General features: G+C 52.6%; 2 long non-coding RNA genes across 3 annotated transcripts; both read left to right on the top strand.

Annotated features, from left to right (window-relative positions):
• Positions 1-251: 251 nt before the first annotated feature.
• LOC144305971 (uncharacterized) lies at positions 252-3,356 on the top strand. Of its 2 annotated transcripts, none has more exons than XR_013373001.1 (3): positions 252-646; positions 1,554-1,654; positions 2,952-3,356. It is a non-coding gene; the product is annotated as an uncharacterized LOC144305971 (long non-coding RNA). The 2 variants fall into 2 exon arrangements; XR_013373000.1 differs by having other exon boundaries at positions 2,949-3,356.
• A 2,735-nt stretch (positions 3,357-6,091) lies between these two features.
• LOC144305970 (uncharacterized) lies at positions 6,092-11,037 on the top strand. The gene is made up of 4 exons (XR_013372999.1): positions 6,092-6,497; positions 6,748-6,873; positions 9,403-9,606; positions 10,610-11,037. It is a non-coding gene; the product is annotated as an uncharacterized LOC144305970 (long non-coding RNA).
• The last annotated feature ends 1,804 nt before the right edge of the window (positions 11,038-12,841 follow it).

The raw sequence follows: 12,841 nt of genomic DNA, 5'->3' as shown, positions 1-12,841 counted from the left end.
GGACAAGAGGGCATCTGGGAGAGTAGTTCGGGGGGTCCCTGCCGGTTTACTGGAAACCAAGGCACAGAGCCCAAATTCACCCACTTCCTTTTGGGGGCCACACAAGCCTGGCTGAAGAGGACTCCATGGATGGCAAGTGAAGGGGAGTCCCCTCTCCCAAAGCTGTAGACCCTAAAACCCAGCCAACAGACAACCCAAGGCCCAAGGTTAGAGAGTCCCAGGAGACCAGGGGACCGGTGTGGGAGAGGGGAGGTAGACACATGACGCAGACAGCAGGAGCCAGCGTGTGAAGCGTGTGAAGGGTGGAGACAGTGACACATGCCTGGGACCGGTAGCCGACTCTGACAGAAAGTTCTGGGCAGGCATTGGGCAGGCCTTGCTGTGGGAATTGGCATCGTGTCACTTGTGCCTCTGGCACTGGGTGTGGGACATCCGGTGTGCCAGGCTGGGCAGACCCACGCAGGGCCATTCCGGCCTCAGGGACACCCCTCTTTCCAGGGCTCAGGGTCCAGCCAGCACCTCCAATTCTGCCCAGAGCCCAAGGCAATAGGCTTCACTCGTCACGCTGCCCTGCTACCTGGCGTGAGTCAGCAGCCCTCTGCAGGCCAGTTTTCCTGTTGGACCAATGACTCCGGGTGAGAGAGAAGTGAGTTGTGAAAAAGAGGGTTCTGGTGCTTCCAGAGAAGTGGGTGGGCCCGGGACACAGAGCACAGGAGACCAAAGAAGGGTGGTGAGGTGTGAGGCGCAGCAGGGCTCCACTCACCCCACCGTGCTGCTGAAGGGATGCAGGCCTGAAGGAGGGCCTTTCCACTCCTCTCTGTCCTCAGTCCTCCCCACGGAGACCACATCTCAAGACTCAACTGTCCCCTCCCAGTGACTCAGGCTTTGGCTGCCCTCCTGCCCACACCCAAGGCTGGGTCCAGTGCCCCATAACAGGAAGGGCTGTGGTGAGGGTGCAGGGGTCGGGGACTGTGCCAAGAACCCCCAAGGGCCTTGGTATGCAAAGAAAGGCCTAGGCAGAGAGGGCCTTTGCACCTTCCTGCCGTGTCACCCCGTGCCACCTTAGGGATGTGAGTGTGGGTGGCGGCGGGGATCTGTCCTCCTCTCCCTGCACTGAGCACAACAGGCCGCTTGTTTCTCATTAACACAGTGTAGGACGTCACCACCACAGAGGGGAGGTGCATTTTTGTTCCATTTGCTGGAGCGATGGGTAGATAGCGGGAGGGATGTGCGTGCTGAGCCAGGGACGGGGCCTGTGGGACGAGGGCAGGGGCTGTGGCTATGTGGGGCAAAGCCATTTGGAGGCTACAGGAAACCACTGTCCCTGCTGGAGCCCGAGGACAATGAAGCAAAAATAGGGGGGCGGGGGCAGGGAAAGGAGGAACCAACGACACATGATGGTAGCTATCGTAACGCATTCTATTATGCTCACTGAGGGACTGTGACGATAGTTATTGGTCATAATTGTTGCTAATAGCCAAGACTGCTATTTATTTACTGAGGACCAGCCTGTGCTAGGTGGTTCACATGTATTACTTCTTTCATTCTCTCAGAAACTCTATTCTAAAGAGGAGGAAACGGAGCCTCAGAAAGGTTCAGTGATTGATCTCGTTTGCACAGCAGTGAGGCACTAAAGCTGGCGTCGGAACCCAAGGTAACTGATACCCTGACGTCGTGTCCATTGTGGCCTATTGCTCCTACCAGGCGCTAGCCTTTTCATCCAAGAACACAGTCTGGCAGATCCTAGGGGTGCTTTATTTTATTTTATTTTATTTTATTTTATTTTATTATTTTGTTTTGTTTTGTTTTGTTTTTTCTAGGGGTGCTTTAAATAAGGTTGTTGTTGTTTTTGTTTTAAATACAGTAGGGGCGTCTGGGTGGCTCATTGGTTGAGCATCCAGCTCTTGGTTTCAGCTCAGGTCGTGATCTTGGGGTCATGGGTTCGAGAGCCCTGCATTGGGCTCCACGCTCAGTGTGGAGTCTGCTTGAGATTCTCCTCCTCTCCCGCTACCCCTCTCCCAGCTCGTGCAGGCTCCCTCCCTCTCTCTCTCTTAAATGGATAAATAAATATACTTTAGATTTACAAAGGAAACCAATTATAATAAAATATAGTTGTTGAAACATTAGAAACACATATAGGGCAATACATGTGCTTCTTTATTAGCACATTAAATAATAATATTTAAGAACTACCATAATTTCAAAATAGTGACGAATATAAAAAATATTTTGTGCTATCACCAGAAGCTGCTATGTGATTTCTATTGGTAACAAAGTCACAGGTACTGATAATGCCTATACTCTTTTTTTCTTTTTTTTTTCAGATTTTATTTATTTATTTGAGAGAGCAAGAGAGCACGAACGAGCAGGGGGGAGCAGCAGGGTGAGGGAGAGGGAGAAGCAGACCCCCTCTGAGCAGGGGGCCCGATGCAGGGCTCAGTCCCAGGACCTGGAGATCATGGCCTGAGCTGAAGGCAGATGTTTAACTGACTGAGCCCCCCAGGCGCCCCTGATAATACCTATTTCTTAATTGAAGGAATATTAAGTATCAGAGGACAGTGAAAATAAGGGTCTGGTTTTTCTTCCCATCAAAGTTCCCAGACCCCTAGAATTGTATCTGTGGATGTCCCAGGGGTCTAGACTCAAGGTTAAGAACCTTTGCTTTGGAGGGAAATTGTTACAACCTGTGTGCAAGGTGTTGGCCAGGTCCCCTGGAAACCTTCTCTCTTGCTTTGGTGGTAGCGGGTGTGCAGACCCTTTCCGGCCCACAGAACTCGGTGCCAGCCGGGGAAATCTCAGTTGGCTTCATGGCCCAGCTCTGAACCAGTCTATCCTGGTGACCTACCTGGGATTTAGGGTTGTTGGATTTAGCAAATAAAAATACAAATGGCCCACCTAAATTTGATTTACAGAAAAACAATGATTTTTTATTTTATTTTATTTTTAAGTAGGTTCCACACTCAGCATGGAGCCCAATGCAGGGCTTGAACTCATCACCCAAGATCGAGACCTCAGCTGAGATCAAGAATTGGACCCTTAACTGATGAGCCACCCGGGTGCCCCTTAAGTTTTGGGGGTTTTTTTGTGTGTGTGTGTAAGTATACCCCATGCAATATTTGGGATATACTTATATTATTTTTCTATTGTTATACAACAAATTGCCATAAAGGTAGTAACTTAACACAAACACGTTAGCTCATAGTCCTGGGGCTCAGAAGCTGGCACAGCATGGCTCATCCGGGTCCTCTGCCCAAAATCAAACAGGCTGAAATCAAGGTGCTCTTTCCTGGAGGCTGTGGGATGACTCTGCCTCCCAGTTCGGGTGGGTTGTTGACTGGATTCAGTTCCTCCTGGGGATGGCCTGAAGTCCCTGTTGCCCTGCCGGCTGTCAGCCAGGGGGTGCCCTCAGCTCCTAGAGAACGTCCACGCTCCTTGTCATGTGTCCCCTGCCATCTGCAGGCCAGCACACCATCATGAGATCCTTCTCCCGCTTCAGATCTCTGACTTCCCCTGTGCCCCCGGTGGGGGGGTCACACTTTACTTCCGAGGGCCTCAATATGCTTATATTCCGCTCATCTCGATCATCTCTTCTCCTGCACCACGTAACACAGTCCTGGGGGCAACACCAAGAGGTGAAAGTCCTGGGGGCATCCCATGCGCTGCCTTCCACACTGACACTGAAAATGTATCTGTGGTTTCTCGGTGGTTCCAGGGGTCTGCGAGTCCTGGGTGCTACGGGCGGCCTGGCGGGTTGGACCTGTTGCAGACTTAGCCTCAGGACCAGGGTCAACACTGCTCTCTCCTCGAACTCGGGTTCCTCCCCGGGGGTAACGCTCTGGAACCCACCTGTATGACTGGGCACCAGCTGCCACGTGCAGCCTTGCCAGGCCGCAGGTGCCCCCGTGCCCTGCCAGGTCGCAGGTGGAAAGGCAGAGACCACCACACGCAGAGGTCAGGGTTGGTGAGTGAGAGCTGGGGCATGAGGGGTGGTGGGGGGCAGCCAGGGAGGAGGGGAGAAGGAGACACAGTGGGGGGGGGAGGCGGGGGTCAGACGGGAAGGTTGCAAAGCTCCATTAGCAGGTATGGGCAAGGCTCCTCAAGCCCCAGAGTGCCCAGCGGGGAACACAGCTGCCCCCTTGGCTCTGGCATTGAGGAGGGTTGTGACAGGGCAGTGGGGAGCCGCCCCCCCTTTAGTGGACAGACAGAGAGCAGGGAGTCCTGGGAGCTGGCATTCCCAGTTATTCATAGACAGACGCTGGGCCACGTTTGGAACATTAAGGAATGGGAAGGAGCTGGTGTGATGTGAGCAGAGTGGGTACGGGGTGGGGTGTGTGTGTGTGTGTGTGTGTGTGTGTGTGTGTGTGTAGGAGGACACAGGGCCTTGTAGGCCATCAGAGATGTTGGCTTGTATCCTGAATGAGAAGGGAAGACAACAGGAGGTCCCGAGCAGATCCCTGACACGGTCTGGCTGAAGGATTAAGTGGTGACCATAGCTGCTCTGGGGGGGACAGTTTGTGCCTTGTGCTGCCAGGCAGGATGTGGCCTAGAGGAGCACCACGTCATAAGGCCTCTAGCCTCGGAGAATGTACACTCTCCTAGACACAACAAGGAGCAGGGGTAGGAAGCAGGGCTTTAAGACAGAAGAGCCTGGGTTCGAGTCTGCTCACCACCACTTCCCAGCCTAGAAAGTTCCTGAGGTCTCAGTTACCTCAACAGTAACACGATAATGACTATACCTGCCTGCTGGGGTTTTGGCGAAGACCGGCTCACCCTCAAGTGCCTGACACAGGGAAAGACAGCGGCTGGCGTGATTATCCAAATAATGGTACCAGGTGGCCTTCAGCTCCCCATCAAGGAGCGCAGATGATGGTGGCCAATGGTATCGGAGGCTGTGACCTCCTCACGGTAGGACAGATAGGCTAGTCTCAAAGGTGCAAGGAATCAGGTGCAGGGTGACCGGACCCAGCCAAAGCCCAGAGGCAGGAAGAAGCCCAGTGTGGTCTCCACCAAGACTTACAAGGTGGAGCTCAGAGCGGCTGGGGAGCAGGGGAGCCATGGTTAGCTGCCAGATTAGGCTGGCGGGAAGGCCAGATTCAGAAAAGCTTGGACATGAATTGTCTAATCGGGGGGAGGATGGGAGTGGGAGAGAGACCAGCCTCAGGCGGGTGGAAGGGAGGAGCTGGACAGACCCACAGCTTGGCTCAGGCCTTCCCCATGGTGGCCAGAGGGGCTTGGGATGGGGGTGGGCCCTTGGCAGGTGTCCCCATGCACAGGATCGCCACGTAGGAGGAGACGGGCCAGTTTTTCCTGAAACCTGATCTTTCAGGCAACTGTCCCCTCAGCCTGAGGGACCATGGGAGGGGACGGGGATGGAGAGGCCATTCCTTCCCAGAGTGTTGTTTCTACCAGCTTCTCACCAAGACTGGCTCTCTTGGCGAGACAACGAGAGCTGGCTTAGGGACAGGGAGTGGGGGAATGGCGGGGGCCCCCTCATATCCCAGGAGAACCCTCAAGGGACACTGAGAGGGTTCCACCCCCAGTGGGTACAGCCCCCAATGTTCTCTCTTCCAACCGTAAAGCGGGACAGAAGAAAGCCTCAGATCCTGCATTTGGGTCTGGGTGCCTCTAAAGAGCTCAGGGCTGGTGATTCCCACCCTGGACACACCAAGGACCCAAGTGTCTCTGGAGTTAGTAAAGAGGTTGAGGAACTGTTCTAGTATTTATTTTAAAAACTCATAAAAATCATACATTTTCTGCAATAAGGCCAAGTCCTACCCATCCTTCAGATGTCAACCTAAACATCACCCCTCTGGGAAGTTTCCTTGACTTTTTTCCCCCAGATTTTATTTTTTTAAAAATTTAATTTAATTTAATTTTTAAATTTATGATAGTCACAGAGAGAGAGCGAGAGAGGCAGAGACATAGGCAGAGGGAGAAGCAGGCTCCATGCACCTGGAGCCCGATGTGGGATACGATGATCCCGGGTCTCCAGGATCGCACCCTGGGCCAAAGCAGGCGCTAAACTGCTGCACCACCCAGGGATCCCCCCCCAGATTTTATTTTTAAGTAGTCTCTACACACCCAGTGTGGGGCTCAAGCACAACCCCCAGATCCAGAACCACATGCTCCACTAGCTGAGCCAGCCAGGCACCCCCTATATCCATTGTATAAGTCAGGCTCCCAGCAGGAAAAATGGCTCATTCAAACCCAGGAGTTGAAGAGTCTAAGAAGGATATTTGACAAGCCATTGGCAGGGTTAAGGGACACTAACTAGGGGTGATAAGACAGGTAGTGATAGGATCCCAAGCTTCACTCTCCATAGGCCTGATGGGAAAAAGGAAGGGGCAGTTACTGGAAGCCTGGGAGCCCTGTAGCCATAAGAAGGGGCTGCCTGACAGGCACTGTGACCCTCAGTAGAGGACCACAGCCTCAGCCCACCATGCTGGCCGACCCGGAAGCAAGCTGACTCACCCTCCCAGGGCCAGGGCCTCATGTTGGTAAAACCCAAGACCCCTGCTCCCCAGGTCAGGGGAGCCTCCATGGATGCAGTCCCCCCACCCCCACCCCCACCCCCACCCCACCCCCAGTTAGGCCGTAGGGCACAAAGCAGGATGATACAGCTGTAGAAGAGATCTGGAGGGACAAAAGGGGAATATCTGGCACACCTCCCGCGTTAGTCTGTTCTAGGGTCTGTAACAAAATACCGTGGACTGGGTGATTCAAACAATAGAAATTTATTTCCCACAGTTCTAGAGGCTGGAAGTCCAAGATCAAGGTGTTGGCCCATTTAGTTCCTGGTGGGGACTCTCCTGGCTTGGGGGTTGACACCTTCTCAGTGCGCCCTCACATGGCCTTTCCTCAGTGGTGGAGAAGGTGAGTGGCTCTAGTGTCTCCTCTTCCAAAGGCACTAATCCCACTGTGCAGGCCCCACCCCCATGACCTCATCTGACCCCATTACCTCCCAAAGGCCTGCTCCAATACCAGCACATGGGGGGGGGGGGGCGGCGGATAGGCCTTCAACATACACACTTGGGGGATGCAACATTTGGTCCATAGCACCTCCCAAGGCTGCAGGTCATGCGTCCTGAACCTCCCGGCCCCCTTGTGCTTACCCAGAGCGTGGTTCTTGTCTGCACCTCCTCCAAGACTTCAACCTTCTCCAGGGCAGGGTCTGTCATTTATCCATATGTATTCAACAAGATTCATTGGGAAGACGAATAAAAAGGGGGCTCAGACTAATGAAAACATCACACTTCCTCGCTTCGGCTGGGATTAAATTATCTCAGTGTGGCAACAGCAATTATCTCCTGTAATCAGAAGCTTGGCTGACCAGCTCTGTAGGCCTCGATTGGTAAAACATGGGGCAAAAGTTAATTAGTAATTTAATGAGTTCAGTTTGTTTTGCGGATGAAAATCCTTTAAAAACAACCCGTGGGGTTGACAGTGAGAAGAGAAGGAGGCCTTGGTGCTGAAAATCTCCGAAAATACCCCATTTGTCATGATGGGTGGGCCGCTCTAAGGGTGTTCACGTTTGTTGTATAACTCAGACCAGGCCGACGGGTGGTCCTCCAGGCCAACGAGGCCCCGTTACAAGTGGTGTTTGTGGGGCACTCCCTCTGGGCCTGTCCGGCTCCCTCTGTCTCCACCATCGCTCTGAAGCCCAAGCCACTTCAAGTAGGAGTGACGTCTTACCACCCCGTGGCTTCCCCAGGCTCCTCCTTATAAGAACATGGGCTTGGAGATCTCACCCACCTGGTTTGAATCCTGGCTCTGCCACTTACCTGCTGACAGGTAAGTGGCTTTGGATGACTTCTAGAATTTCTCTGGGACTTGATTTCTCCATTTGTAAAACTAGGATAACCGTGCAGATGAAACCAAAAAAGGTATTATACCTCCAGCCCGGACATCCGCTCCAGCAGCCTGAGAGACCTCACCATCCATCCCTGGTCACCCCACCTCTTTTCTTTTCTCTGCCCACTCAGCCCGGGGTTTACCGTTCCCCCTGCTCGAAACCTCACACTCACCTTATTTCACTTGGAATATGATCCAGGTTCCTTATGCTCACGGCTCTCACACCTGCCCTTTGGGGCCGGGACCCAGTTTCCTCCCACTCAGAGGCCATTTACTCAGCCCTCCCAGAGCCCCAATGTCTCCCGTTATGTTCTCATGAGGGCCTAGACTTTTCTATCACAGCATGCATCGCGAGTGGGGAAAACTCACTGCAGCTCCACGCAGGATGGATCAGGGCCTGTCTGTCCACCCCACAGGGGGCTTGGCGAGAGCAGGACCTGGACTGTTTCCTCCCCTGCCGGATCCCCAGTGCCCTGTGCAGCACTCTGCTAACCATATTTGTTGAACAGATAACAAAGTGAAAGGCTCTCCTGGAAAGCCAACAAGTGTGTTGGCAAGACGAAGACTGACATAGAGAAATACTCAGAGCAACACAGGATCATTTGTGTAGAGCTGCCTCCAGATCTGAGCTTCACGCTCACTCTTGGGGCTTGAGGAATTCAGAGTAAGGACGAAAGGGTGTTGACTATCTCATGAAAACTGGGGGGCACCTTGGGTGGCTCAGTGGTTGAGCATCTGCCTTTGGCTCTGGTCATGGTCCCAGGGTCCTGGGATCGAGCCTCACATGGGGCTCCCTGCTCAGCGAGGAGCCTGCTTCTCCCTCTCCCTCTGCTGTTCCCCTTGCTTGTGTTCTCTGGCTCACTCGCTTTTTTTCTCTCTCTCTCTCTGTCAAATAAATAATCTTAAATAAGAAAAAGAAAAAGAAACCTGGACTTAAGGCCGCTCAGTCAAGGGGGAAGCGCATCCAGCAGGCATCTACAACATGCCAGAAACCTCTCATACAAAGCCATCTTTCATGGTTATCCTCGTTTTACAAATGAAGAAACTGAGGCCCTGATGAGTAAAGTCGGTCATCCAAAGTTGCACAACAGGGATCCCTGGGTGGCGCAGCGGTTTGGCGCCTGCCTTTGGCCCAGGGCGCGATCCTGGAGACCCGGGATCGAATCCCACATCGGGCTCCTGGTGCATGGAGCCTGCTTCTTCCTCTGCCTGTGTCTCTGCCTCTCTCTCTCTCTCTCTGTGACTATCATAAATAAATAAAAATTAAAAAAAAATTTAAAAAAAAAAAAAAAAAAAAAACAAAAACAAAGTTGCACAACAAATAAGTGGCACAGTCAGGATTCCAGCCAGGCAGGTGAGGTGTCATGGGCCAAGTGTCCTTGAAGGAGGCCTAGGAAGGTGGGGCTGAGGGGGGAGTAGGATGGCACCACCAGGCAAAGGGGGCAATGCTTTAAATGGGGCTTAGGACAGAGCAGCATCTTCTCTATGAAAATTGGGTTTTTCTGATGCTGAGCCCAGGTCTCCAATGCCACTTTGTTTCTGGTTGTGCAGGTTCTGAGGGGTCCTCAGCATGCAGGGCAGTTGGGCCACCTCCGAGCAGCTGCAGGCCCGTGGAGATGGCCTGAATTCGGACAGGCCCTGGAAGGAGGGTCTGGGCACCGCTCCAAGCATCTGACCTAGAAGGAGCAGCACAGCCGTGGTCTGGGAGTTTCTGTCCCCAGCCAAGACCCACGGCAGCATGCTACAAGGGTACAGGTAAGGAGCGGGGGGCTGTGTGGTGCATGGTGGGGGCTGCGGAACAGGGGGGAGCCCATTCCTGCCAGGCTGACCTCAGCTGGGTAATGTGATCAGCCTGTCATGGTTCTGAGCCCTGATTTGGGAAGAACAAAGGGGCCAGGCCCCTCTGCCTCCTCTAGCCCAGGAATGCAGCTGGGGCCAGGCCATGACCAATCGGGAATGCAGGTTGGGAGCGCGGCGAATGCAGTTTGTACAGCGAGGCTTTCATGCACTGATGGGAGCGGGGCTCACAAAGCCAGGCTGACATGCCCCTGCGCTCCCACTTTGACATCTCAGCCCGCCTTGGGGGAGCCTCGCATCCCCAAGCTGTCTGGCCCTGACCGCCCTGCTGTGGCCCTTGAGGAGGTGGTGGGGTGGGGGGTGCAGGGTCCACACCCCCCACCCCAGCCCCAGCAGTGTTCCCAGGTGCCGGCATCCCCTTGGCCATCTCTCTCCAACTCGGAAGTCTGAGAGATGGGCAGCGGGGGGAGAAGGGAGCTCCCTGAGCCTCTTGCCTGCCCCTCAGAGCTGGAGAGACATGAATGCATAGACAGAGGTCCCAGGGGAGAGGTTGCCCGCCTCGGGCAGACACTGCCGGAACAGGTCATGGAAATCTCTCGAGGCCACCCCCTCCAGGGAGATGAACAATGTTGGGGTTGGGGGGTCTGACTCCTGGGTTGGAGGCTGAATGCCTTCTGCATTCCAAAGTTCGTCACCTCCCCTCCCCAGCCCCTTCATCTATTCCCACTGGTCAGTCCTATCAGTGTGGGGTCCTCTGGGCCAGCCCTTCTCTGCAACCCAATTATCCACAGTGCCCTCCCTCCGGCCTCCTCTATGCTTCCTCGACTCTTCTCGTCCTGTGGGTTAGTAGCAGCCGTGCTTTGCTATTTACAGAGCACGGTCATTCCCACTAAATGGTTTGATCCTTAGAAGAACCCTAGGGGTACCTAGAAGTAGCTACTCTTATCCTCATTTTATGCAGGAAGAGAAGAAGGAAGGGAGGAGGTGGAGGCTTTTGGAGGGAAGAAGTTTAAGGATGTTGGATGGCATGTTCCCGTGGATATTACAGTTGCCGTGGATGATGGCAGGAGTAGAGACGGAGAGGATGTCAGGGAGCCAGGTCCCCATGACGTCAGGACCAGGAACGTGGGAACTTTCTATCCCTATGCCTGGAGCATGGCAGATATTCAATAAATGTTTGTCAACTAATTGACCATATCCAGGGTTTTCCTGCTTTTATCTCTCCTGCCTATGTTGGCCTTCGTGGAAAGACCTGGAAAAGCCACGCGGAACTATAAATCACCGATGATAGTTATTGAATGGCACTTCTCAGAGAAGTGAGGCTCATGTTATAGACGTGGTCTCGGGGAGACTTCAGACTCTCCACAGCAAGTAGAGCCAGTAAGAGGACAGGACAGAGCAGGGGGATCCCTGGGTGGCTCAGTTGCGGGGGGGGGGGGGGGGGTGGATCCCTGGATGGCTCAGTGGTTTAGCGCCTGCCTTCGGCCCAGGGCATGGTCCTGGAGTCCCAGGATCGAGTCCCACATCAGGATCCCTGCATGGAGCCTGCTTCTCCCTCTGTCTGTGTCTCTCATGAATAAATAAATAAAATCTTAAAAAAAAAAAAAAAAAAAAAAAAGAGGACAGAGCAGAGGATTTCCCAGGGAGAGTCCTCATCTTCCAAGGGTTCAGAAGCCCCTAGCCAGGGTTCACAGGAAGGAGATTCTGATGAAACAGAAATCCAGCTTGACAAGCCCTGGCGTCCCCTCCATAATCACTCTCCCAGAGTCTCCCAGACACACAGAGGGGCCTTAGAAATGATGGAGACACCTGAGTAGAGAAAAAGAAAGTCTCCCTCATCGCTGCTGTTCTGTGGGTTGACGCAGGCTCTCTGGCAGCTCCTGGGGTCTTGCCTTCCCCGTGGCCCAAGCAGAGAGAAAATAGGGCTCCTCTGTCCCGCATCCCGTGTGAGGATTCTGGGCAGAGATCCTGCGCTGGTTCAGCCCTAGGGGTGCTCACCACCCTTGGACCAGTCACGGTGGCCCCGGAAACAGGATGACCCAGCGCTTAATCAGACTACAGGTTAAAGCGTGTGGAAGGAGGGAACGGTTTCCCAAGACAGACAAGCATCACAGACGTGGCCACTGTGTGAGTCACCAGCTGGGCAAGCACACAAACTGAGTCTAATGCAAAGCAGTTCATTGTAGCATTATTTATAAATAATGAAATCTTAGAAACAACCCATGTGTTTATTAATAGGGAAACAGGTGGATAAATTTTAATACCTCTTATGAAATCCTATGAAGCTGTTAAAAGATTGAAGTAGAATTATACACCTCTGGATAGAAAATATTTATAATCTATTAAGTTTAAAAATGTATGTTCCAGAACAGTCTGTATAATATTATCTCATTGATGTAAAACAAAGCTCTATGTATTTCTATATTTAAAACTCACTTTTTTAAAGTTTCAAAGACCGTACACCAATCTGTTATTAGGTTGACCTCTACATTCTGATGCATTGAAAAAAAAAAGTTTATCAAAGGCATATACTGCTTTTGTGTGTGTGTGTGTGTGTGGTTTTTTTTTTAAAGAATATAAATGGAGGGATCCCTGGGTGGCACAGCGGTTTGGCGCCTGCCTTTGGCCCAGGGCGCGATCCTGGAGGCCCGGGATCGAATCCCACGTCGGGCTCCCGGTGCATGGAGCCTGCTTCTCCCTCTGCCTGTGTCTCTGCCTCTCTCTCTCTCTCTGTGACTATCATAAATAAATTAAAAAAAAAAAAAAAAAAAGAATATAAATGGAAAGGAAAAGAGTCGAGAATACACAACACAGAGAAACTTAATGACCGGTATGAGATCATTACCCAGGAAAATAAGTGATATTTAGAATCCTAATCTTTATTTTTTTAAAAAAATATTTTGTTTATTTATTCATGAGAGACACAGAGGGAGAGGCAGCGACATAGGAAGAGGGAGAAGTGGGCTAGATGTGGGACTCGATCCCAGGACCCCGGGATCATGACCTGAGCCAAAGGCAGAGGCTCAACCCCTGAGCCACCCAGGTGCCCTAGAATCCTAATCTTTAAATTGCCCAGGGCACTGGGGGCACTTGGGTGGCTCAGGTGGTTAAGTGTCTGCCTTCAGCTCAGGTCACAACCTCAGGGTCCTGGGGTCGAGTCCTACATGGGGCTCCTTCTTTGCTCAGCCTGCTT

Source organism: Canis aureus, chromosome 3 (genome assembly GCF_053574225.1).
Source record: "Canis aureus isolate CA01 chromosome 3, VMU_Caureus_v.1.0, whole genome shotgun sequence".
Lineage (NCBI taxonomy): Eukaryota > Metazoa > Chordata > Mammalia > Carnivora > Canidae > Canis > Canis aureus.
This window is presented reverse-complemented; position numbering and strand designations above follow the sequence as displayed.